Source organism: Solea solea, chromosome 14 (assembly GCF_958295425.1).
Source record: "Solea solea chromosome 14, fSolSol10.1, whole genome shotgun sequence".
NCBI lineage: Eukaryota > Metazoa > Chordata > Actinopteri > Pleuronectiformes > Soleidae > Solea > Solea solea.
This window is the reverse complement of record NC_081147.1, coordinates 10,331,703-10,358,633: the sequence shown is the minus strand read 5'-3', so window position 1 is coordinate 10,358,633 and position 26,931 is coordinate 10,331,703. Positions and strand designations below refer to the sequence as shown.

Below are 26,931 nucleotides of genomic sequence, written 5' to 3'. Positions count from 1 at the left end.
CTCCACTCTGATTCTCCTGCCCTCTTTCAGGCTGTGAAAACACAGATGGCATTCAGCCTCCACACACAGAGAAATGTTCCTCAGCAAAGACCGGCACCAATCAGTCAGGGAACAAACCTGGTGCTGCTGTTTAGTGAGCCGATGAGAAAGGGATGTGCGGTATGTGGGGGCTGAAAATGTCCCCATTCATAGGCCTGCTCATTGTACAGAAAAACATAAATGCACCTCAAGGTTATGGCATATACTGATTGGTTAACCATGCTCTAAGAGAAATAGAGAGAATTCAAACATTCACCGGTGAATGTGTGGTTATTAGAAATGTGATGTTTTCAGGCCCGAAGCGTCTGTTACGAGTGCAGCCCGACTGCGAACGTGAGACGCATATATGAAGAAGACTTTCAGTCTGCCAGATAAACAAATCATTTATACTTGAAATCAGTAGCACATACTGAATTTGTAAGAATGTGTTTGCAGTAAGGGGAAAGGCAAGGCGTTGTTTTAGGCACTTTACTTTGCAATATCATACACTCCACTGTCCCTTGTTTTTCATTTATCCTGCATCTTATTTTCCATTTGCACCCTTTTCTCTGTGTGAATTTGCAAGGCTAAACTGCACCGGGCATGTCCCTTAACAATTTGCATTTCTCATTTCACTGCTTGTCAGATGAATCATTGTGTTTTTTTGGGCATATTAAAGAGAACAAAACGAGAATTTTTCCCAACAACTCCTTTTATAGGCACATCGGGCTGGGACGGCACGCAATTCACACTGTAAAATCTGGGATTTCAGGAGTGTTACATCTGGAGACGTGCATTAGGTGTGCTTTATTTGGGAGGGGCGGGGGGGTGCAGCTGCTGTGATTTTCTTACAGGTTATACTTTTTTTCTTTTGCTCAAATCATTTTTCTTCGTGCTGTTTGGTTCGGCATTTTGGCTGGCAATCAGCAGACAATGTGTCTCTACAGCTAGGAGTCAATTTGGGCGATGATACGCGCGCTTGAAATACATCCCAGAGTTCGCGGTGGATCAACAGTGATTCTGAAATGAAACCTCGACTACAAAACAACTCCCCTGCAACACGCTGGAAAACATATTGAACCTTGACTGTACTTTACTGTACTGTGCTGTATTGTATAAAACACGGCTTCAAGCAGGGATGCATCAAGTACCATTTTGGAACTATTCATCTTTTCTACCAGTTAATAATTCATGATCAGCTAGAAAGTAGAGCTATGAATATTACTGATGATACACATGAGGCTATTTACCAGTCAACAGGAAATAGATGAACTTGTTTAGAGGAGAGATGTACAGTACAACATCAATGTGTTTTATGTTGCCAAATAAATCACTTTATAGGTGTGTGTACCAAATCTGCAGATGCAACTTATTTATATTGAGATATTAATCATGGTGTTGAGGTGTAAAAGTACCTGTGTACTGTGCTCTTAATGTCCCATTGTAGACTAATATGCGGCATGTACGTGGTCAACTCATATCACAAGGTTACAGTGGCTGCTGTAAGAGCGACTGTGGGTAGTTAGATGATCCCACGTGCTCAGGGTGATGGCGTTTCCCTGAGTACCTGATAGAGGAGATTTTATTTGAAGCCTTCCCAGATAATTTCCCTTTATTGATTGAACTGAAGGTGATATGCTGCCAGATATCTTGTCAGTAAAAGCAGGCCGGAGCCGTCTCACTTTGTGTCCTTTGTGTCAACAAAAGCGGGCTGAAATCAACACAAATATAATGGATTTTAACGTAATTATTTTGACACCGACGCCAAGGCCTGCACTTTGAAGCTTTGAGGAGGACAATTTATGTGATAATAAATTGGGGAAGAAACAAAAATGGATTTTTCTTCTTCTAAAGTTGTCCACTGACTTGATTAATAAAAATTTCACGGTGAGAAATGTGTCCCTGCAGATGTGTATTGGCTTGCTCGGTGTGTGTGTGTGTGTAAAATTAACACCCCCGTAATAAAAAGAACAGCGTTGTTTGTTGTTGTTTACATCTAAGTTGTAAATAAAGGAAACACCTTGCAACAAACTGAATCACATTAATTTAAGCAATTAGTCAATAAACAATTAAATAGATTCTTCAAGAACATATGCATGCTGTTTTTGGTCACGGGACATTTATTTTTTTTATCTTTTGATTTTGGACTCCGGTAAAACAGCTTATAATTTTTTTTTAAATGCTTTTTTTTTTTTTTTTAAACATTTAAAGCTAAAAAAAATAACTGGTGCAATAACTGCTACAAAAAAACAATTGTCGGTTGCATCCCCATACATTACACTACAGGCCAATACAACATGACAAATGAATGACTCACAATTACCATACACTTAAATCAACATCACTCTGTCTCAGCCTTCTAGCTCGGTAAGGTTCCATTATCACTCCTCTCTTCAGACACACACACACACACACACACACACACACACACACACACAGACACACATGCTCCTCTTGACAAATTAATCTCATATTTTAAAGAGAAGTGGAGTGGGCTTGACCAGAAAGCCTCTTGTGGCCCTGATCCTTCTGTCTTCTGACTACAATTTGAACAGTTTGAAAGGAGCGAGGGAAGGAGAGAGCTCCGAGGTGTGGGAGTGTGATTGCATTTTCACAATACGAATCTCACATAACACCTCGGTACTTATCCCGCTGAATATGGTTCCTGACTCTTACTCATAGCCCAATGGAAGAATACAAGAAAGAATAGAGAGTTGAAGAAGCCTGTGAAGGCATGGACATAGACTTGAAAGAAGAAGGCCATGGGCATATACTGTGTATACCAGTGTGTGTGTGTGTGTGTGTGCGTACCATCTCTGTCCCTCTCGCTCTCTGGTGCAGTCGCTTTGGTTTCCACTAAACTAAACAGTGCAGTATTTGTAATTTATCACAGAGAGGAAAAGCACATGGACCTCACTAAATTCATGCAGATGGAAACAGATTTTTATTAAATGAGTGCTGGAAAAGCTTATTTCAGCATAACTTGTTAATAATATTTAACAATTCATTACTAAAAAATCAATTAATAAAATAAAACATATACAGTAATTAAAGATGGTGTAGAATATTCTGGCCTACACTGATGATCAATATGTCAAACTGCCAGAACTTCATTGGTACCATGTTAGATTTTGAGGGTAATACATCTATTGTATAGGTTTTTTTATTTAACACCTCTTTAATCACAGTGCCAGCAATTTTCTTACTGCAGAACACGACTTGGGCCATATTAATAGCAGAAATTCTAATTAGCTCTGCAGGATGTGTTTAACAATTCCTCTGGAGGACTGAGCAACATTGCAGTAAGAAAAGTAAATATTTGAAATTGTACAATGGTTACATATGTGCGTGTGTGCCCAAGTCTAATGGTCCAACAGTGTGATAACCCGACTGGCACGGGTTCTTTTACTTTGAAATTATCAGCAGGGAGGCTGACACGTTTTCTGCTTTTCCAGCAATTACATTCTTACAGTATGATGGACATGCAGAGGGAGAGAGAGGGCGATAAGAACTCCCACTGGGCATCATATCGCCTGTGAGCTTAAACTCTTGACTGCAGCACTAAGTGTTGTACTCAGTATTATAAACAACCCTCTCGTGCATTTCCACATTGTCCTCTCACTAATTCCTGAATCCACTTTCATTAAGGGAATTTAGTTTTATGGAGAACTTTTGTGGCAGAAGGAAAAGTGTGCGAGCGTTTCCATGGGAGAAAGTAGCATTACAGTGCCAGGGGCTACTGCATTCCTGGAATGAAAATTCATAAATAATGCAAGGCTGGATAACAAAAAGAACTCCCCCGCTGTCTCACACAGCACTGCGCTATCCAAAGGCCATGCAATATCACTCAAATCTCAGAAAAACACAAATTATTAGACCCAACCAAGGATTCTTTTTGTTAGTGTTTCCTTGACTCAATACAATGGGATATGCTGACAGCCAGGGCACAATGCCAGTATTCAAACAATTCACAATCAAGCGCCTAAACTGTCTGGAAGTCGCACTTAAATAATGATGGCACTCCAAGCCAAGGAGCAGAGCAGCTTCTTTGGATTTGCAAAATGCCAAATGCAGAGCAGCACTTAACAAGATCAAGTCTGAAATTTAAAAGGTGAGTGTGACTACTACGGACCACTGAGCGCTGAGGCGCACACGGTGCGCTGCTGCCTGGCACAAGTTGAGATATCTGACTGATTGATAAGTCACGTGGTTAGTTGCTCGAATGGCAGAAATGCCAATGCCTTATCAGTGGTGTGTGCACAGCATGTAATTGGTGAAATGACATTTCAATTCAGTGATCTGTCCTCTAATTGTGAGGGTGTGCCATTTTCAATATGCACTTAATGGGCATTCATCACCACCTTTAGAAGTCGCCCACTGTGATATATATAATGTAGTGTGCAAACCCATTTTAAATCAGATTTCTGAATTATGTAGTTCATTCTCTGTTTAACACGTGTCTGTTGTTGTTTTCTGTCCAAACCACGATTAACTGCTTTCTTCAACATTAACTCAGGAGTTCAACTTAAAGGTGCTATTGTGTAAAATATTCAACGACAGTTTAAAATGGGTACTGCAGGGTGCTGGATAGCTCAGTTGGTAGAGAGGTCATGTTTTACCTCTGGTCTTTTACTGCGTGCCCCCCCCCCATACCCCCCTTCACACTTCACTGTCCTAACTTATAAAGAAGAAATAAATATATTTACAAAAATACGTAATGCAATCAAAATAAAAGATTTTGGAAAGCGTTGTCCCCCCCTTCCCTCCTTCCCAGAGACTCAGTGTTGCCAAGTAGTTTGAGAAACCAATCCCACAACACAAACAGTATTTGCAGGCTATAAATAACATTTACATTTTTGAATTAACTGGCGATACATTTGTTATCAGCGAAGCCCGTGATTTCAATTTAACATGTTTCCTTAACCGCTGATGACATATCAAGGTCACGTTATGACTTAATTACACTTCTTACATACAGTCTCATTAATCTTCAATTATCTGACGTATTATTGCGATAATTGTTGATTCCGACTGATTCAAAACTTTTGTGATGGCGACAACGTTTTTGGCCGTAGCACCCACACCCAACTGCCACTGTCGCTATGTGTGTTTCTAAATTCAAGTGACTTGACTTACACAACAACAAACGTACAAACACAACACACACACACACACACACTCCAACAAGATATAGTATGAGCAGCCCACAGCTATGACACACCACTGTACAGTAGAATGGGATTGTGTGTGTGATGAGATGCAAAGGGAGACAGTGTGTGTATTATCTAACCTCCACAGACAGATGCTCTCTATTAATCACAAAAAGCACCGACAGACTGCCTCATTTTTATCATCTCTATCAAAAGGCGAGTGTTCGGCGAGCAGAGGATGAATTCAGCTTAGCGGTCAGTGTCAGGTACAGGGCAGTGACACACAATGTTACACTGACAGAACACACAGCAGTCATGTCTGTGTGGTGTGTAATTAAACCTTAAAACTTTCCTCCCCCTTTTTGTTGGACCTTTAATTATTATAATAGAATAGAGGAGGTGAAATTAGACATTAATATTCCTCTGTGGCTGGAGGAGGAGTAGTGCGTTATAGATGCACATATTAGACATACTGACAGACTGCACTTTCTGATTACACTGTATTTGCATTTTCAAATGAAAGGTATAAAGCTCCTTAACAATTACCAATAAAGTGTAGTGAGATTAACAAAGCGTGCAGAAAAACATTTGCTTGTAATGGGGGATCATATATTTTAGACGGTTAGAGAAATAGCTATTTTTAATCTGCAATTGTTTATCGCATTTATTTATTTCGATATACACTTTGGTCCACTCCAAACTATTTTTGTACAGCGAAGGAGAGAAGTGAGGAGGTCTAATTCAAACCTATCCGAGCATATCCATCTTGCTGCAATTTTGCCCTGCCTTCACCGTAATGATGATTTATCAACATGAATTTGCTGCTGTTAATTGGGCCACTTACCCTCACACATTTTACACAACGTGATATGACCAAAAAATAAATAAAAAATACACAAAAAATATCGAGCAGTTCAATAATTAAGCTTAGGAAATATATGGCTGCAGCTTGACAATGATGATGCCTCACATGCAGAGGGCCAGAAGTTGAGGTGTAAGAGGTGGAGAAATGAAGCAGTGGGTCAGTGGGAGCAGAGTTGTCCTGACGTGCCTGTTGGACCTGCTGGGTTATAGTACAGTATAGTCCGAGTGTGTGTGTGTGTGCTTATGTGGAGGACAGAAGGCTCGTGTCAGAGAGATGTATACCCCCTGATCCCCGGTGGCCCTGGTGGCATCATTAGGCGACCATAGTGCTGATGGAGATGGAGTGGACGAGCCACAACTGGAGCAAAACAAGTCAAGGCTGCAGAAACCAAAGCAACCCCGTGCACGGCACTTGCACACGCATGAAGCAGGTAGAGAGTGCTGCTCTGCTCTGCTCTGCTGTGCCCTGTACACCTGGATCATCATTATTTGGAGCAGGCTGTCACATGCACGAAGTCTGCATCCTTCAAAGAGGAGGCGCACTGATTTTCATAAAAACCGCACCACACACGCACACATGCACAAACGCACGCACGCACAAAGTCTCCATCTAAAGCTACCCCTGTCTCTCTTCCTCCCACTCTCTGTCTCTCCCTCACACACACACGTTGGCCACCGTAACGCTGCACAGCACATGTGAACAGCTGATAATCACCATTTCCTGTGAACTCAACATTGTCTTCGGCAGCATCCAAGAGCCTCGCTCAGCCCACGAGCATCACTGCAGCCCTTGGTGGAAAACCCACTATAAAGGCCAGAACCGAGCGCATGTCGCTTACCTTTCCGACGTAAAGCCATTCCTTTAGTCCGACTCCATGCTATAGGAAGCCCGCAAATGCAGCAGACAGCGCAATCCCCGCAGCTATAACAACCGGGACCTGGGACGCGGTTCCCCTGCTAAATAAATATGTGGACGAGACACTTCTGTCTCTGACTGCAGGTCTGGTTTCGAGGCGGCTGTGCTGATGCTGCTGATGCTGCCGATGCTGCTGCTGTTGATGATGATGATGATGATGCTGCTGATGCTCGTCTCTCAAATGCCGATGGAGGACGACGAGACGATCAGTGCGGGGAGGAGGGGGGGGCGGGGGTCTTAACGCGAGCCACCTCCGCTGCTGCGCGGTGTGACAGGGAGCCCGGCGCGCTGCGTTTAGCCGCAGTTGAACCCAAGGTGGCTGAACGGGTGATGCTGATGCTGCTGCTGGTGAGGCTCGGTGCCGCTATAACAGCATCCCTGGATCATACCACCGCGCGGCAGGAGAAGGGGGTGTGGCACAGACCGGCCACAGGACTCTCTCTCTCTCTCTCTCTCTCTCTCTCTCTCTCTCTCGCTCTCTCTCTCTCTCTCTCTCTCTCTCTCTCTCTCCCCAGGAGGTCGTCTGGATCACTCGTTAGACTCATTCAGGTGATAGTGTACGGCTGCTCTGTGCTGTGTGCTGGAATGCTGACTCACTGAAACTGACCTAACAAAAAAAAGTCAAAGACAGGTATTTCTTATTGTGCCGCTGCTTTGAGCATTATTATATTTAAACTAGGGCTGCGATTATTTTCATCATCGAATCATCTAATACTTGTTCAATATCAGAAAATATTTAAAAAATGCACATCAGTGTTTACCAAACCAGGAAATGATGATGTTCTCGAATGACACCAGAAAATATTCACATTAAAGGTCGGGTGGGAGATGATTTTCTGGAGCATTTTTTACCTTCTTGCTTAAAATTCTCTTCACAACCTGATTGTAACCAATTAATTAATGCCTTTAATAAAAAATGAAAAATGTCAGTCACCTGTGGAGCAGACAGGCCTGTAAAAACGCCATCCAATCATATTGAACGGCCTGAACAATTTAATTGGATCGTGATGCGTCAATCAAACTGCCATCTGCCCTCCTCCCCCCTATGGGTGTATCCCTTTTTCGCCCTAATTGCGCATGCTCAGAAGACAACGCCAGAGCTGATGCTAGCTTGCTAAATCCAAAAAGACAGTTGTAGCAACGTTATGGCAGAAAAGGTGTCAACAGCACTGAAATACATTTTTTGGGAAAACTACTGCCAAGAAAAAGGCTGATTCAGGGCGATCCAAGACCAGAGTGAACATCACTGTTGTGTTTGAACTGTGGCGACAAATGAAAGCCCAGAAAGGGCTGCAAAGTGATGCCATGGTGGCGCTGTTTCTACTGGACAGGTAAGGTATGTTAACTTTATGTCTTTGTAAAGTATTTGTCGTTTTTCATCATCATGTCGTCATTCCTGTGTTCCTGCGCTCTGGAGGTGTGGCTTCAGAGGGAAGTCTGAAGAAAGGGGCTTGGCCTTTTGAATTAAAAATGTACCCTGCTCGAACACTTCAGGATCTCCAACACTAACATTAAAGAAGCTAAAGTTTGTTTTGATTATAAAAGAAAACACTCAAACTGATTATCAAAATAGCTGAAGATTAATTAAGTAATATATTATGATTATATGGACTGGCGAACTGTCCAGGGTGTACCCCGCCTATCACCCGATGTAGCTGAGATTGGCACAGCACCCCCCGCGGCCCTCTGGTGGAGGATAAAGCGGTAGATGATGACTGATTATGATTATATTAATTGAATAATCATTGCAGCCCTAAATTAAACAGCATATTTAAATGCAAAGCATACATATGAAAATGGAAGACACATTCATTATATTATATTTTGTCATTCATTATAAAAACACGCTATATTTCCATTATTTCCACAACAACAAAAAAAGAATTGAATGTAATCCCCAGTATAAACAGGGTTTTTGACCAGCAGGAATACGCTGAGTCAGCCACGCTGAGATTGTCACCCATAGCAATCGCAACTCAGCTGTTTAGAGGCAAGTATAGAGAGCTGGACGTCATGTGACTCAGTGACATCTTAGGCTTCCGCCAAGTTGGAAGCCAAAGATGCAGCACAAATGAACAGAACCGGTGCTGGATCCAAAGTGTGAAGAGTTCACTGTGCACTTTAAATCCACGCAGATCAACTGATATATCGCAAAGCTTGACAGAGAGAATATATCTGATCCTTATAATGCCCTCGCCGTGCTTTTTACAAGTTTTGACATAGCCAGAGAGGACATTGTTCCAGACCTGCAGTATCCTTACATCTTCAACTTCCTGATTAACTTCCCTTCATCTTACTCCAGAGAGTCACTGAACGTTTACAAGAGTCTGGGGGGGGGGACGGCAAATGGACGCAATCTGGCTGTGTGACAAACATTCAACTCTGGAGTCTACTGGCTGAAGATAGCGTTGTTGTCAATGGAAGGGTAAGTGTTGTGTTAGCATTACCAACGGGCAGTGCAATGTAAATAGTTGCTGCTAATTGCACTTGTGTCTTCATTTGTTTCTCAGTCATACACATAATAGCTATACTGTCATTTCTATACATGGGTCATGTTGCTGTTTGTGTGCATAAAAAAACATATATCAACTGGTTTAATGGCTAGTTTCTTTTGCGTGCATGGTTATTCTTTTACTTCTCTCTGGAGCGCAGTCAACCCATACGTGAAGTCACCAGTTCAGAACTCCGAGTTCTGATTTTAATGGATCAGAGGAGAAGCAAGCAGAAGACTATGATTATCATAAGACAAAAGGTTTTATTATCCTCGGGTTTGATCGACATTAGATTGACATTTAGGCATTGATGCAAGCCTCACCTTTATACATATATATGTATATATATACTGTATATATATATACTGTATTTTTACAGCACTCATTTTTTATTTCAACTTACTTTTATTTTGTATTGTTTTATTATCAACTTTCAAACTGGCCAGTATGAGCCGGAGACCTTTGTAAAAGATACAAAATAGTAAACATTTGTAACATTTCCAGTTTTGTTTCTGGTGAGTTTGTGACGTCACTTCTCTCACACAGGTGAGGGAGGGGTAAAACAAAAACACTACAGGTCAGACCTTGCAATAGGAATGGTGTGTTTTTTTTAGCAGATTCACAGATTTAGGTTCAGAAATACCTGCTAATTTGAATGTGAAACATGCTTTAGCGAGGATAAGGATTTTGACCTGAATGTATTAGTTTCTGACAACACTTAACCACCTAATGATTCTGACCTGTGCTCTGATGTAATGTTGTGAGCATTTACAGCCAGTCAGTGGCTGGTACAAACAACTTGTGAATGACAGGGGTTCTAATGATGCAGTTTATTATTTCCCCAAAGCATGGTACGCGTGGGGCTACAAACAACCATTTTGACAGCTGCCTCAGTCTATCTGCCTTTCAGCCTGTCTTGCCATATCCCCAATACAACACAGCAGTGTGCAGCTTTTTATCAACAATAGGTTTCCATCAGTTTCATCACGGGTTCTCTCTAAATGGAGGTCGAACCCCCAGCAGTTCCTGAAAGAAAGAATTAACGGATCCAAGGGAGAGGAATGGGAAAAGGTCTTAAGACCTAAGTTTGTTTGATAAAAAGTGGGCCTTTCTGACAAGGAGATTACCACCATGTTTGTCATGCAGTTGTGGGTTGTCAATATGTGACTGTCAAGGTCCTGTGAGTGACTGCTGCTTGGAACAATGAGTGCAGAGGAGCAGAATGGATTTTGAGCAGGGGTCCGAAACCCTTCTGGAGTGTGCGAGCTGGCAGCCCTGTGCTGCAGAACTGTTTCTGAGGTTCAGTGTTTGCCTGCAGAGTCCTAATAGCAGTCACATTACACCTCCAGCAGCTGGGAAAAAGCTGTTTTAAAAGAGCGCTTCTCCTTCTGTTCAACACATCTCACCAAGATATCTCCTTGACAACCGGCTCAATGCAGAGATTTGAAATGTCATAGTGTTTTACTGTGATTCTTTTTTATCATTATGGTTTACAGAGAGGAGATAACAGATGTGGAGAGGGGAGAGCATGCTCTAAGAAAGACACAGCTCTCACTTGTTATTCCAGAAAACATTTACAGACAGAAATTGAAAGTAACAATGCTTATCTTGCAAAGTAATCCAGGTCATTGTATCCTCAGACGTGTAGATATAAGCAACTCAAGCAAGACTGACAGGCTTCACTGGCATTATCTAGCAAGAGAGCGTGTGGTTTGGAGCGCATTGTGTGTATCTGTGATATTTTGGGGTTACACATGTAACATGGAAATGTGGTAGACATTTAATAGCCAATGTCTGATATCATCAGATCATGATGTAAACTGCATAAAATGGTACAATTTAATTAAACAGTCTCTCACCTGACAAACACAAAGGAAGAAAAAGAAAATGTCAGTGGAAACAAAGGCAAGAGTGCCATCTCCATAAGACCATGTTTGCTGATCCAATTATTCCATCTCTATTTGAATGGAATGCAAGCATGGCTGAGCGTACAGGAAAGAAAGCGGTCCTCAGAGGTGGATTTAGAGTTCCTTAGTCCATGAGAGCAACTCATGAGTGAAAGCTACTGCTGCTGTTGTGAATGCTAAAATTGAGCCCAGGGAGAATCGCGGTAGCTCTATTATCTCCTCTCCTTTCTTGATAATAATCATCTGACACTTGTTCTGTGCGACACTTCTGTTAAAACCCAAAGAGTCGGGATATATGTACACTTTACATATAGTGTCATGAGGCAGGAGATAGATCCATAACGCCTCACGCACCCTAAAGCGTCTTCATGCCTCATTGGTTCTATTGGATTTTAGGCATCCCAACTACTTAACCTCACAACTGGAGGCAGTTTGTGTGAGCATTATTTAGTCTTGTACATGCAAACTGCAAAGCCAACACAGTTTTTCTTCTTGGAACTCAACGTTCCTCGTAGGCTGTGATCGATCGGTCAGTGATCAATCCTTCCGCTATGGAACACAACGGGGTTATAGCATGCTGTAACTAGAGACGAGTAATTATGCTCTTGGTACGTTTGCTGCACTTCTCTTTGCAAAAATGTCATTCCTTCCTGTAAAAGCTTCCTTCATGCACTTTTCCACCCTTTACCTTATTTATTCTTTTTTTTTTTTTTTTTTACTTTGCTGTCCATTTCTCTTCCCTCCCCTCTCCCCTTAAATCCCCCTACCTAGCTCCATCGCTCTCCAGGGTGACGTTGCTGAAGGGGTTTCTCTCATTCGGTAATGAGGGATCTTGGATCAGTGCTATCAACAATGCTTAGCAGCTGCACCAGCAATACAGTATTATTCTGCCCTTGCGGCAGATGCCTGATCTCCAGGGGTGTTAAGAGTTAACTGGGGTATTCTTTTACCGGGAGGGTGTTAGGGATATGCTCCATCACTCTTTTCTCTCTGTTCTCCACCAGTGCTCCAGCTCCACCCAGTCAGCCATAAAGCTTGAGTGTCTCACAGGAGACAGAGCCAACCATTTATTGAAATCTTTTTTAAATGACAGAGCAATGACCTTTCCAATGCAAGAGCTCCACTACCATAAATTCTCACTGATTTCATTTTACATTTCCTCCAAGCATTCACAACCAAATTACACATACAGCCGTCAACCTATGGGCAAGGATCCAGTATTTTCATCTTCAATTATTACTCTTTTTTTTTCTTTTTTTTTTTACTTTCAGATGGTACTTTAGCACTTTCAGAGGCAGATAAGTGTTTCTGGAAGTGCTAAAAGGGTTGGTACAATCTCTCTTCAAAAGCACATACATTTTGACAGAAGTTTCAAAGGCTGTCCTAGTCGAAGCATGTCATCAATTCCCCATCTGAAAAAAAGTATAGGAAAAAAGAGGCATATATTGATTAATCACCAACACAAGACCTGATGTACGAGCGATGTGAACCAGTTTCAAAGTGTTGACAGTTGGAACAGCTACAGTATATAACCTCACCTCAGTGACATATTCTCCTTCAAGCCTTTCTCTCGTAATTAGTCACATCCCTGAAAGGGCATGACATTAATAAATTCCACATTAAATCCACATGTATAAACTGAGCAGGATTTGAAAGAAAGCAATATTTTTAACCAGCAGTGCTTTGACATTCAGTGTAGCTGGAGAGGAGCTGGAGGAGATTTTCCTGGCAGAGGACACAGAATGATGCAGGCGAGGACAATACTGCACCAAATTCAAGTAGCAGGGACATGATACAGGACTTATTGATTTATAAGGCATATCTTTATCCTTAATGTATGCACGAGAGGGGAGACAACATCAAGAACACCTCTCAATCACTTTGAGTATTGGAACCATGTCTTTGTTCTGAGCTTAAACAAAGTGACAACACACACTCAAACACACACTCTTTGGTCCTCGAACCAGTGCTAAAAATGCTTTTTACTTTGGACCCCTAAAATCTAAGGACTGTTCCCAAAAGGATCAAAGTCTACGTGTGTATTTCAGGGGCTTTTGTATTTAAGTGTGTGTAGTGTTGAGAGCTTCCCTCAGTCTGTGCAAAAAGCCCTCAGATACTCAATGCCACCTTAAAGCATGGGCACCTCTCCTCTTCTCCTTTTATCACCGTACACTTCTTGCTCTCCCTACCCAGCTTACCTGTGATAGGAGCACCTTTCAAACACACCTCATTGCATTTCAAACGCCAGCAACTCCCACTCCCATTTCCAAGACTCCCCCACAGACATACGTGCACGCAGCTGTCAGCTGCCCAAACACTGCATATCCCCTGGCCTTCTCTCCCAGCCCTTCCTGAACTGACTCCTCCACATCATTGAGTTGTTCAGAAAATGATATTTTATGCATGCCACAGCAGCCCACACACAGATACAGCTTATGAAAAACATATCGGACAATTTCTTCCCTGCCTTGTCTGCGTATCTCTGTCGCTGTTAATGCATATTTGTGCACAGCATGTATTTATACGCCAAATTAAGATAAACCTAAATGAAGATTATTGCACAAGCACACGTTTTTTGCAGCGTCTCAGGGATCATCATACACGATGTAAATGCTCTCTCTATAATACGTAGGGCAAAAGGCCATAAAAGTCAGGTTTTGGCAAGGGCTTCCTGCTCTCAAGAGAATTAATCATAGCAACAGAATCAGATGGAGTCTGCCTACACACCTAAGCATTTGTCAGAGCTGGAGAGGACACAGTACAATGAATTTGCATTTGTTTGAAGTGGTATTATTAATTCATGACAGTGAGACTTTGCAAAGGGGAGACTGGGTGAAATTTGGGGAGGGGTTGGTCCCCACTAAGCACAGGGACTGTTTGATCTTGTTATGGCTTCCTGCTTCTATTGTGCTGGTGAAGAAATATTGTTGTCCAGGCATCTTTATGTTTAGGTGCCCCATATTGATTGAGGCCTTTGGGAAGAACAGGCTGACATAAGTGTGGGCCCTATCTTATTTAATCAGCATGTGCTGAGCTAAATGACAAGCTATTATCACCCGTGACCATCGACTGCTGTTCAGTTTCTCAAACAGCCGAAGCAAAAGGTCAAACACTGATAATGGGTAGACAGAGAGAGCTATTCCTAATTAGACATATACAGTATGTAAAATATAAAAAGAAATTATAGGCTATATGCAAGCAAGAGGTACAGTACAGCACACTCATCTGATAATGAATGTATTCAGTGGCTGTGCAACATTCTGTCTGGTTGTTGTTGTTGTTGTTTTTGTTTTTGTTGTTTTCTACACATGCACATCGGTGTGTATGTGTTTCTAGAAGCTTCCACAGGGTGAACTTGTTGCTGTACAGTGTTGTGTAAAAGTGTTACATTACTTGTTTTAGCAATGGTATAATGATTATTTATAATTAATTCTGAAGCTCCTCATATGAAAAAGAAAAAAATAGAGTTAATGTGAATGTGGTATTAAAAAGAGAAAATTAGCTGGAAAAATAACAGGCTAAAGGTGTCAAGTATTTGTTTTGACCTCGTCTTACACTCGAACAACAACTAGCCCCTGGCTTTTTTATATACCTAAATGGAGTGGCACTCTAATTAATATCGGGTACACCAGCATGCCTGTTGACAAATGGCTGCTCAAAAGGTATATTACACCATTTATTCAAGACATGCTTGAGCACTGCATTCACATGTTGTACTTATGTAACTGAGCTTGCTCATAAATAAGACCAAAATTCAATATGCCAATAAGAATTTGACAGACATAAAATTATAAAAAAGCATGAGCGAGGCCACTCTCAGAGGGAAATCATCAAACAAACAAACTAAACTGGATACACACGATTCTGCTTGATTGGGAATGGATTTATACTTCAGCGTTACAGTGACCTCGGGCAGTTTGCTGAAGAAAAACAGCTGAAAAATCACTGTCGATCATGACGTGACCTCCACATTGTCCTGAATATTATAAAGGCAGTGTGGATCGCCTGGGCAGAAAAAGAAATAAAGGACAGCTTAAGGAACTTTTGGAAGTGCTGAAAGAAGCCTGGTAAAATACCTCCCCAAAGACTCCCCAAAAGAGTTCAAGATGTGGTAAGAACCAAAGGTCACACTAAATAATGAGTTTTGTAAGTAGAGGCCATTTTGTCCAGAAAACCAGTATTATTATTATTTTATTTCCTGTATTTTCTGCTTATATTACAAATGATAGGCTGAAACATGTATTCCCCCTCAGAGTGGGGACATGGGCGATGTTGGGGGAGGTGGGTGCAAATACACTGGTGACACATTATCAGCAGCAACACAAACACAGGCTGGCAGTATTCCAGCTGTTACTGGGGGTCTTTGTTTGTGTGTGTGTGTCTCTATGTGTTTAAAAGGAGGGCAGAGGAACACAGGTTAGTGCTAAAGAGAGAGGGTATTTCTTTAGGGAGACGGGTAATTACATGAGAGCATGCTGATGATAAACATTATTAATGGTATTACTGGTCACTGGGGTCCTGTCCTTGGGATGTCTTGGGAACACACATCAAGCATATTCTGTTAAAGCTGATTTACATCTACTGTACACGATGGATCAACATGGCTTTTTCTGTCATGTTGTGACATGATGTATCACTGCGTACTGAGACATCTTTTAATCAGAGGACCTGAGCTTTTTACCTTGCATGTGCATCCTTGAGCATTGAACTTTACTCACATCTGCTCCAGAGAAGCTGTTGTGGTTCTAACCTGTGCTCTCAGGCTCTCTGTGGATGCGAGTGGATCATGAATCCACTCTTCAGGACCCAGAGCTTCAACAAGGGCAGCAGTAGCCTAATGGTGCTGTCCATGGTGCTGAAATCTTACACTTAAAGAACAAGCCAGTCCTTAGCACAGTAGTAGTCGTGAGCTGCATGATTTCATATCAGAAACTAATGGTTGCAGGTTGTCAGTATGCTGTATTCACACGAGGAAGAAATGCTGAAATCAGTGATAACTTTAAACTCGCTCAAAATTCGGGAAAAAAATTGCTTTTCTACAAGTGCAGCTGACTCATGGAATAATGCACAGCACACGTCTAAATTATCCAATCCAATTCAATCCAACATTATTCATAAAGCACTTAAAAAACAACAGCTGAAACAACGTGTTGTACATCAGAGATAAATAAAACAAATAAAGTATAAAAACATAAGACCTAATAGACCTAAGAACAAACAATAAACTACTGTAGAAAGTATAAAAACAACACAAATAAACAAGTCATACAATAAAACTATAAAAAAGATAAAGCCAATGTCTCATACTGGGTCGAAAGCCAAAGAGTAAGAATGGGTTTTAAGATGCGTTTTAAAAGCATCTTAAAATGCAGTACACTTCCTCAAACCTTTGAACTTTGATTTGCAAATGTTTTATTCTTGCTTTACCATAAGTGCTATCTATTTTCCTTTTCTTTTCACATTTGTAGGCTATAATGTCATATATACTGTACATTCTGGGGAAACTGCTGTGATCCAACGTTTTTGTTTTATTTTATATTATTTCCTGCATCATTATTTTTATACTAATTTATTTTAATGCCTTTGTTTGTCATTATTGCTTTTACTCCTGTTCTTGTCTCTTTGTGTCTTTAACTCAATGTCATTGTAAATGAGGTTCACCCCTTAATGAATTCTCAAGTGTAAACAAAGACATGACTGCATGCATGTTTATTCTACAATCATTTTCCATTAGCCTGTTTTTAATGCACATTTTCAATTCTCACATTTAAAAAAGTAGAGTGGAAATGTTAACAAATCTTGCATATATCTTGCATATCCCATAACAGTAGTTATGCTTAAGGGATATGGAGATATGGCATTGATAAAAAAGGAAATGCAAATAGGTGCAAATAAAATCTGGAACACATTTTTATGAAAGTCATGTAAATGCAATGCAAATATCACAGGACCTCCTTGGAGCTGGGTAGAAACCAAACTGAGGATGGCGCTGAGGCAAACAATCACATTTGAAAGAGTATAGGGAACGTACCAATAGACCATGTTCCACTGTAAGTCCCATCTTTCAGTTGTGAGCATTGTGAGCACACAAGCTTCTGACAATAGAAGTGGTAAAGAATCTTATCAGGATGGAATGAAGTGAATCTTATTTTCTAAGTCCAAACCCACACTGATTAAATAAATCCCACCACAGGGTCAAGTCTTCAATTCTTATGGGAGCAAATTCACGAACCTCCGAATGTAAAGCAATCACAACACATAATTAAAACACATTTTGATTATTCAAATGAACCAATTCACAATGAACAGACAACATACCTTGTGCAAAGAAACATGGACCCTGTTTTTCAAATGATAAAAAAAATCATTTAGATGAATTATGTTCTGACCTGCTGTTATCTAATGCAGGGGGAGAATTCAGATAATAACCGTCAAGCATGGAACGAGATATATATAATGTCAGAGGACTGACAATCGATATGTATCCAGGCTCACACTCAATCAATTACCAATTTAGATTATTACAATATAAGTGGCTGATGAGAACTATATTACATCAATTATGCTAAATAAGTACAATATAGGAATATACAAAATGTACCGCAGAAAATGGGACACTATTATATTGTATGTGACAAAGCCGTGAGATAAAACACTTCTGGGAAGAGGTTACAATAGTATTAGTATTATTTTATTCAAAAAGTATTCCCAAGAATCCTGATTTTTACTGACTAACAGACAAAGTGTTGCATATTAAACCAGGCAAATTTTGATAACCTTTCCTTTTGAGAGAGTGATGTTTATATGAAAGGAAAAGCAGGATACGGGTGAAAACACATACATGTGTTCCATGCCCTTAGAACACAGAGCATTTAGGCTGCTTTTTCCCATTAAAATGTACAGTATATACAGAGGCTTTACGACATACAGTACAATCATTTTTTTTCAGCACAACCTAAGTAATCTGATGAAAAAAAAAAAATTCACCAACTACATGAGCAAAAATTCAAAGTACAAAATACTCAAAATGTTTAATATCTGATTGAATTTGTGAAATTTGGAAATACGTCACAGTTCAAAGTTCATATGGCTTGTTTTTATGAACAAAAAGAAAAGAAAATCGTTGTCTATTTTGTGAGTTCTGCACAATTAATGCTACTTTATATCACTATTAAAAATGCAATATAAAATGTATCATAACTTTGACTCAACGACACGTGAGAAGATGGAAAAAAATACTTTATTTTTTTTAAAGCCTCACCATGTGACCTATAAACACGCACCCCAGGATGTCCATATAAGGAGTTGTGTATTATTTCCACGGTAAATTACCATGGGTGCACCTGTGGCACGTGAGCACTAAGGGTTGTGTGTACAATGTGTATAAATGTGTGACTAAGAAAACTGTAAAAAAAAACAGATTGATGGAAAGAAAAAAACAGGTTTTGTAATTGAAGAAATTCTATGGTTTGGACTGAATCCCACAAATATCATCAGGCTCTTAATGAGTTCTTTTTGCACACAGTTTGTATTTCAATATATCACAATGACAATTCAGCAGAGACTGGCACCAAATTACTGGGAGGCAGTCTGCAGTATACGCGGATGGGTTTGAGAAAATGAATAGTGTGACTAACCGATCCAGCTCTGAATGATCACGTCTTTGCTCCTTACAAAGCCTCCAGACTGAGGATGTGGGTTCTTTTTTTTCTGACTCTTCAAATTGCCCTGTACTGTTACATTAAAGATAAACTGCTAGAATGTGTCTGTCCAAACGTCTCCACCCCTCAGGCATTTCCTTCCACCACTGAGAAAGAGGCAATGTTGCTGATGTCAATCAAAACTGTTTAAAGCTCACAAATGTCAGTAATTTAGCTTTCATAAAAAAATGTTTTATTTTTCTGAAAATGATTCCTTTTCTTATTTAATCATGAATATATATACAGTATATACAAACATATATATGTATATACATACATATATATATAAAAGAAGAAGAAAACAACCAGTCTTGATTTCTTTTCAACATTACATCTGGAGCTGATGTAAGATTTAGTAATCTGGGTTAAAGGAAAAGAGCACTAATGCTTCACACTTTGCTAAGCCATCCCCATTTATAAGCCATTACAACAATTAAACATTAATTATATATAAACAGATTACATTTTTTTTCAGGAAATACAGGGCATTATCTAAGCTGATGATGCTCTAACTTCTATTTCATTGTGACTTTGAAAAGTGAGCGCAAGTTTTTAGATGCTTGGAAATGAAACTCAATAATAATTATTATTATAATAAAACAGAAACTTTATAAAGCTTAATAGAAATGTATTGGAATTAAATGTATTGTATTAGTTAAGTGCATATTGATAAACCTTCGTGTAAATGTGATCAAATTAGACCAGATGTTATATCTCATCAGGACTGATGTAACAGTGTTTTATAAAAACTGAATGTAGAATAAATGAACAGGTAAAACATGCAACATGAAAAGCAAAGGCAGAATACACTGTGGACAGGTCGTCTGTCCATCACAGGGCAAACACACCATCACAAACAACCATTCACTCTCAGACTCACATCTATGGTGTCCAATTACCCTAATCCCCCGAATATGCATGTTTTTAGACTGTGGGAGGAAGTCAGATTACCCAGAGAGAAACCACACACACACACACACGGGGAGAACATGCAACTACGCACAGTAAGGCCCTCAGGCAAAATGAGATCCAAACCTGTGACCCTCTTGCTGTGAGGCTACAATGCCAATCACTACACCATCGTATCAAAATGTAACACTTAATGTGTGGAATACAAAACAACAAACCGCCATATGTGAAATGCAAATTACAAGAAAGTGCATGCACAGAAAGTAAAAGCAGATTTATTTATTCATTCATTTATTTAGTTATTTTTTATGTGTTTATTTGTGTGGGTTGATGTGTAGGCTCTCAACCAGAACAGAAACACAACCCCAAATCTGATGGAGACAAAAACAAAATGGGCCAGTGTCATTCGTATAAGTGTGTGAAGAGCAACTTGAAAACACATCACAGGATTTGAACGCTGTGCACCAACTGTACAGTCGGTTGATCTAGATTCTAGAAGGTATTGTCAGTCTCTCACACAGATAAGACAGAATAGAGTGCAGTGGATCTGCTGTGATGAGGCTTCAACTCTCAAAGTGTCAAACACTTTACCATTAACACTTTCACACACAGCCTGTCAGTGTAAAGAAAGCCAAAGGCAGTGACACACACACGCGCACACACACACACACGCGCACACGCACATAACTGTTATAAACTCCACTGTCAAATTGATTTATCCTTTTTAAATTGTTTCACTGAGTTGAGGCTGATTTTCTGCCTGACATGTGATAAGTGAGTTAATTAAGGCAATGACATTTTATGCATGACTGTGACATGTTTTTAATTCATTCACCCCTTGACCTTTCCTCTGGACTCAGCTGATACTTTAACAAGCACCGTGTCACAGCCTGGAAACATTCACAGCGGAGGAAGAGCACAGTAATTTTAACTGGTAAAAAAAAAAAACTGCAGACAAAAGCTGCAATTCTCACCTTTGTGTCCTTTTCTTACTGCAAGCGGAACACTCTACACATTTTTAAAAGAAGGGAATACTAATTTAAATTCTACACACACACAAACACAAAGGCACACACGCATATGGATTTGTAATTTTTTTTTTGTCATCACGTGTGAGAGGTCTGTGATAAAGCAATTGCATGACATATAAAATAAAGTCATTTTGTTTGAATATTACTTCTCAGAAAAGGTTGGAACTTTAAATAGGAGAGATGTGACATTTACATAAATCAAAGAAAGAAAAAAAAAAAGCCATTTCCGAAACCAATTTCCCACGCGTGCAGTTCAGCTTAAAGAGCTCACAGCCTGTAATATTAGGCCAAAGAAGTTATTCATTGATTAAAAAAAAGAAAGAGCTAAACCATTACACAACGCAAGGCCTCAAGCAGTAAACTTATGAACCAATGACACTCAAAGGGCAGCGATGACAAACAATGCTGCCGGGATCCCACTCTCTAGTCAATCCCAATGACTTTGCCTTGAGCCAAAAGTCATGAAATTACAGTTTGTTATCAAGAACGGGTGGTGGCAACATTTAGACAGCTTATCCCAGGAGTGGAAACATTCCTATTTTTATCTAACTCCATATATCAACAACTTCCCCAAAAATTACTTATATTTGACCTCAGGTGAAAACATAAACTGGGTCTTTTTTCTTTAAACACGATGTGAAGGTAACATATAAATGCCTCAGAGGTTTGTCCCTCTTAATAAAACTTGTATTTTATTTTGTAAACAACAATAACAACCGCCTGAACGTTACAGCCTGAAGAAGTCTGTTATAACGACACAACAATAAATCATAAATTCTAAGATTGCTACAGTCTAACTTTGTAGGGTCCTGGTATTGTTTGTGTGAGTGTGTCACTGTTATTATTCATGCTAACTTGGATGTCGGTCTACCTATCAATCTATGCTGTGTATATTTACATACACAATAATAAAAAAAAAGTAAAAAAGAAGAATGTTTCCTTCAAATTACTTCACTCAATATTCAAACAGTAGCAATGTGTGAACGTAGATCTAAAACAAGTAGCTTGGAGCAAAAAGACACACAGTTAATTATCGCCCAGACTTCCTGTTCACTCACAGTTTTAGCATATTTTGTTTCGCTCTCACATGCTAGTTGTGATTTTAGCATCGGCATACAGGAGGCATGCAGACAGATGATAATAATGAAAAAAAAAAAAAGAAGACAAATCACTTGTGCTCTGGAGGCATAGACACTTAGCAACTAGCTTGTAATACAGGGGTAGAGAATGTAGCAGCCAGAGAGCCAAACAATTCTCTGTGGATTTGCTGTAAAACACAGTATGAAAAACAATCCTGACGAATGCTAATGAATTTGCACAAGTATGTTCAAACACACCTGTTTGCCAACAGTTTCCCATGTTCAAGATGTGTTCAAATCCTAAATGGCATTTAACGCTGCAGTAAACTGAGGTGGACTTTCTGCTGGTTTAATACATTCTGGTGGATTATTCCACATTCACATTTTATGGCCAAATCCAAAATAATGTTTAATTCTTACTCTAAAAAGTAATAACTCTATGGCTGTCAGTGTAGTTAAGTAAAGTGAGTAAAACTAGTTATGAGTGTGTGTGTGTGTGGGGGGGGGGGGGGGGGGGGGTCCCTTTACTGCCATGTGATAAAACTAAATGAAAGTACACTGAGGCATTTAAGTTGTTTTTACATTACTGTAAATGCATTTATTTCAACTCCAACACTGGATCTCTGGGATAATTTGAAGTAATAATAATAATAATGATAATGATAATAATAATAACAATGATAATAATAATAATAATAATAATAATAATAATAATAAAAATAAACACCAGATGAGAAACAATGTTATAGAATGTTTCTATTCTGCATCTTTTACTTTGGTTTAAAACTGGTCATTCATATGATTCAGTTGATGAAAAAAATATATGAGTTTATCGCAAATGGGGCATCGCTGCCAAAGTGAAAGACAAAGTTAAAGAAATGTCTTACTTTCCCACAATGCTAAAGCCAAAAAAAACAAAAACACGTACATTATTTCGCCTGTGGGTGAATTCCAATTAAACACATTCCCACTGGTGGAAAAACCTGGGTTTAAACCGGATTGCTGAACTGCTTGTTTCACCACTGGGAATGAGGTATTGGAAAACTCAGGAGGCTCAACAACTGACTGTGACACTTAATTTTTTCTTCCACCTGTCATAATGTCATAAAAAGGCAACAGACAACTGTTGTGTTTCTGGCAGTTCCAGGTGTCTAATTGTTTTTGTCTGAGTCATAAAGACACAGTAGCAGAAGCAAGTTGCCAAGGACACGGGAACTTTTCCTCAAAGCCAGTGTTGTGTCAAAATAAGCACCCCACATGAAGAACACAATAGATCGTGAACACTATTCTCGTGCAAAAATCACTGTCAAAGTGGCAAAGACAAAATGACAGCAAGGCTTAAGAGGGGGCAATCAGTTTGCACATCAAAAAGTTGTCTGTTTTGGCTTCATGCAAGAGCACAGAACAGGTCAACAGAGACTAATAGTGATGGCATAATGGATTTGAGGCCTTTACGACTGACAATAGCAACATTAGACTTGATCCATGAAACTACATTTAAAATAGCAGGTTATGAATCACACTGAATCACCTGGCACACCACTAAAATAGCCCAGCATGACTGTTTGACATGTCTATATTTTTCTCTGTTGTTCCTGTAGACATGCGGAAAGAGTGTGAAGTGTGATTTTAACAAGTGGGGTTCTTTATTTTTGCTTGGTTTTCTTGATTTTTTGGATTTATGTAAAAACACCAAAATTGCTCAGTGTTCCTCTACATGTTTCCCCCAAGAAAAAAACACACACAATACCCCCTCAGATGTTTCCATCAATACTGAATCTGAGTTGCAGTAAAGCAGTTGATTTTGTCTGAAAGGGCAACCCTGATGCTATGATGATATGAAGCAGAAAACTTGTGGAGCACAGAGCACCAAAGGTCCCTGAACCCCAGAGACTGCTTTACTGGCAACCAAAGGCATATCTGCAGGCAGCTACATCACACACCACTATCTGTCTGGAGTTGGTGTGCATCATCATGAGCTCTGTAACAGTGGGTACTGAAACATCCAAATGCTGAGAATCCCTGCGGGAGCGCCGCTTTCTTTCATACAGAGTCTGAACATATTGCATTACCACAGTGGGAATATGAAACAGGATTGTATCTGTTGGAGGCTTGTGTTGTGCCACAAAGATAAGTTGAATAAGTTGAGTTCTTCCAAGTGGAGTTGAAGGTGGCCTTTGGTTGTTGTTTCAGCTCTGAGGTTCTCTCCACCAGAGTGCATGCCCTGAGAGGAGGCTGACAGGGGTGCGTGTGTGTGTGTGTGTGTGTGTGTGTGTGTGTGTGGGAGTGAGGTCTGTAAACAGTGTTAATCACCAGAACAGAATAATGTGATTTGGCTCATAATGAGAAATAGTGTAGCACATCACACTTAGAGCTGTGATTCTTGACATTTCACTGAGTCTCGATGTAGCAGAACTAATTCACACGCACAAATGTATGTCTAAAAAAACTATGCACTCACTTCAGGCTAATTAATAATCAAACAAACCAATGAGCAGTGAAACGCCCAGATGATGCGCTGCGTCCACTTTCGCGAGGCTTCTGACGATCATAATGCATCAATGTATCTGCACTCGTTTTCATCTGCACTGACTTGTGTTCTATTTCTTCTACTGAATTCACGCCAGTCTGATAACTTAGAGGGATTTAAACATTAAAGTACTGCAAGAACAAAAGGTGAGCGAAAAAGAATACGCCAGGGAGGAAGATCTTTATTTTTGTTCAAACAAGGCCATCAGAAACACTTCTCTCTTTCTTCTTTTGGTAATGACATTTGCAGACTGAACAAGTGAGGTCAAACTGTGACATAAATTATATCCGTCTTGTACAAAGTCAACGAATACAATTGGAGCTGCAGACATGTTGACGTCGGTTAATGAACAATTTTCAACCAAAATTCTTCTTCTTTTTTTTATTCAGGCAAGTTTTCATCCAGTAAATGACAGTTTGTGTGAGCTCCAATTCTGTGACTGTCAATAGTGCAGATAGTGAGCATGTAAGGAGTCACAACTGCTGCATTCACAGCAAAAAATGTTTCTCCTTCCCAGGAATATTTCCGTCTAATGGAGAGATGCCTCTGTGGCACTCCTGCATTAGCACTGAAGTAACAATAAGGGGGAATTAGGGCATTGTTGTCACAGTTTACAATATAACCTGGCAATTAGCATTTCTACTCACTATCCCGAGTCTCCAGCGTTTTAATTGTCTTGGGCAGGTTCCAGTGTTCCATTACAGAATAATTGGACAGCATAGTGGGCCATCACGGAGCCCCTTGCTCTTGCCAAGGGAGAGGTGAAAGCCTTATTGATCCTGTGTCTGAATCTCTGATCAATCACCCGAAATCAGCCCCCAGGGACGAGGCAGGGAAAACGGGTGATAAAGGATATCTCTATGACTATGTATATATTAATCACAACAGAAGGGAGGGGACATGCGCCGCATCGCAAGCAGCATCTCGCTCAAGTTCTCTCACTGAAATCTCCAGTGAATGTGAGGGGTTACTTCCGACCATAAATGAAGTGTGTATGAGGACAGTTGGGTCAGCTGCCTGAGTAAAGCTTCCGCGAATCTCCCGGTGACATCGGTGGCAGAGGAGCCTGCTGTGGTTTCCTGTAATTGAGTTAAATAAATGATTGCGTTTCCAGTGGCGGTAGCTGTGGCCTTCAGCTTTATGCCTGGCTAGAGCCGCAGCCGATTTAATTAATTTTTAATTAGGAGGGAAAATTGCAGGCCCATTCCACCGGGACCTTTAAGACATCTGTGCATTGGAGATAACATTCTTAAATACCCTGCGCCTACCAAGAGTGGGAGCTTCGAGAGCGGCGAGGCTTGCGTGGTCCAGGCCAGGAGACGTGGCACTCCTAAAGTTCTTAAAGTGCATGTTGGTTGCACTTGACGTGATCAGGGGCTGCTGATCGCTGGTGTGCCAGAGTGAGCTTAAAGCCACGGACTTGACAAGATTTAGTTCGTCCATCAGTGGCACGGATTCATGTCAGCGTCACACACAGATTTAATTGAGTGATTGATTGAACTTTCCCTTGTCCTGTCACACACAGACACTTATATATATATATATGTGCAGGCGGAACACCATTCATTTACACACACACACACTCCCGTTATGAATATGCAGTGTTGTCCTATTTTATTCCGTTGCCATGTAATCCCTCACACACTTAGCCTTTGCATACTGTGGTCCAGGTATGATGTATGGCGATCACGGTGTGTAAGAATGTAGAGGAAGGATGTTCAGCAGCCTGTTGGAAGATGTTTTACAGCCCCAGCAAGCGGTATGTTGTCACAATGTGTTCAATATCACAACGCATCAAAATTTACTGCAGGCTTCCAGCACTTTCCATTCATTGTACTTTATTGCCATGGCGACGCACATTGATCTTGGCAAATAATACTTTTTATTATTGAACATTACCCCACGCACTCGGTAATCAGATTTATTTCCCTGTCCAACATGTTTGCGGCGAGGAATATGAACAGACATCAGCGCTGATATAAAGGAGCAAATTGTGCACAGCGCTATCCATGAAGAACATTTTATCGGAGAAGTAGATGGTATCTGCGTTTGTTGTGCCTGAGAAAAACACCTGACCTTCTCTGGGTGATACAGACTGACAAGTTCTTCCAGAAATACGAAGGCTGATAGCTCGGGAGAAATTAAAAAAAAAAGTCTCACATATGATCTCACGGGATGTCACAGACCAACTGAATGTGAAGCAGCTACACAGGCGGATGTGAAGAGAAGAAAAAAAAAGAGAGATAATGTGACAACAGGGCCTTTTACCAAATGAAGGGTTTATAAAAACTGCAGAAATCAATGTGTGATTAATGAATTTCAAAGAACTAATTGG

The 26,931-nt window shown here is 40.2% G+C and overlaps 1 protein-coding gene across 1 annotated transcript in view; it reads right to left on the bottom strand.

Moving 5' to 3' along the window:
* Positions 1 to 7,321, bottom strand: part of tenm1 (teneurin transmembrane protein 1) — a 172,656-nt gene extending 165,335 nt beyond the window's left edge. Inside the window, exon 1 of the mRNA XM_058649610.1 lies at positions 6,872 to 7,321. The gene's annotated coding sequence lies outside the window, so the exon portion shown is untranslated. The remainder of the gene's footprint in view (positions 1 to 6,871) is intronic.
* Between the last annotated feature and the right edge of the window lie 19,610 nt (positions 7,322 to 26,931).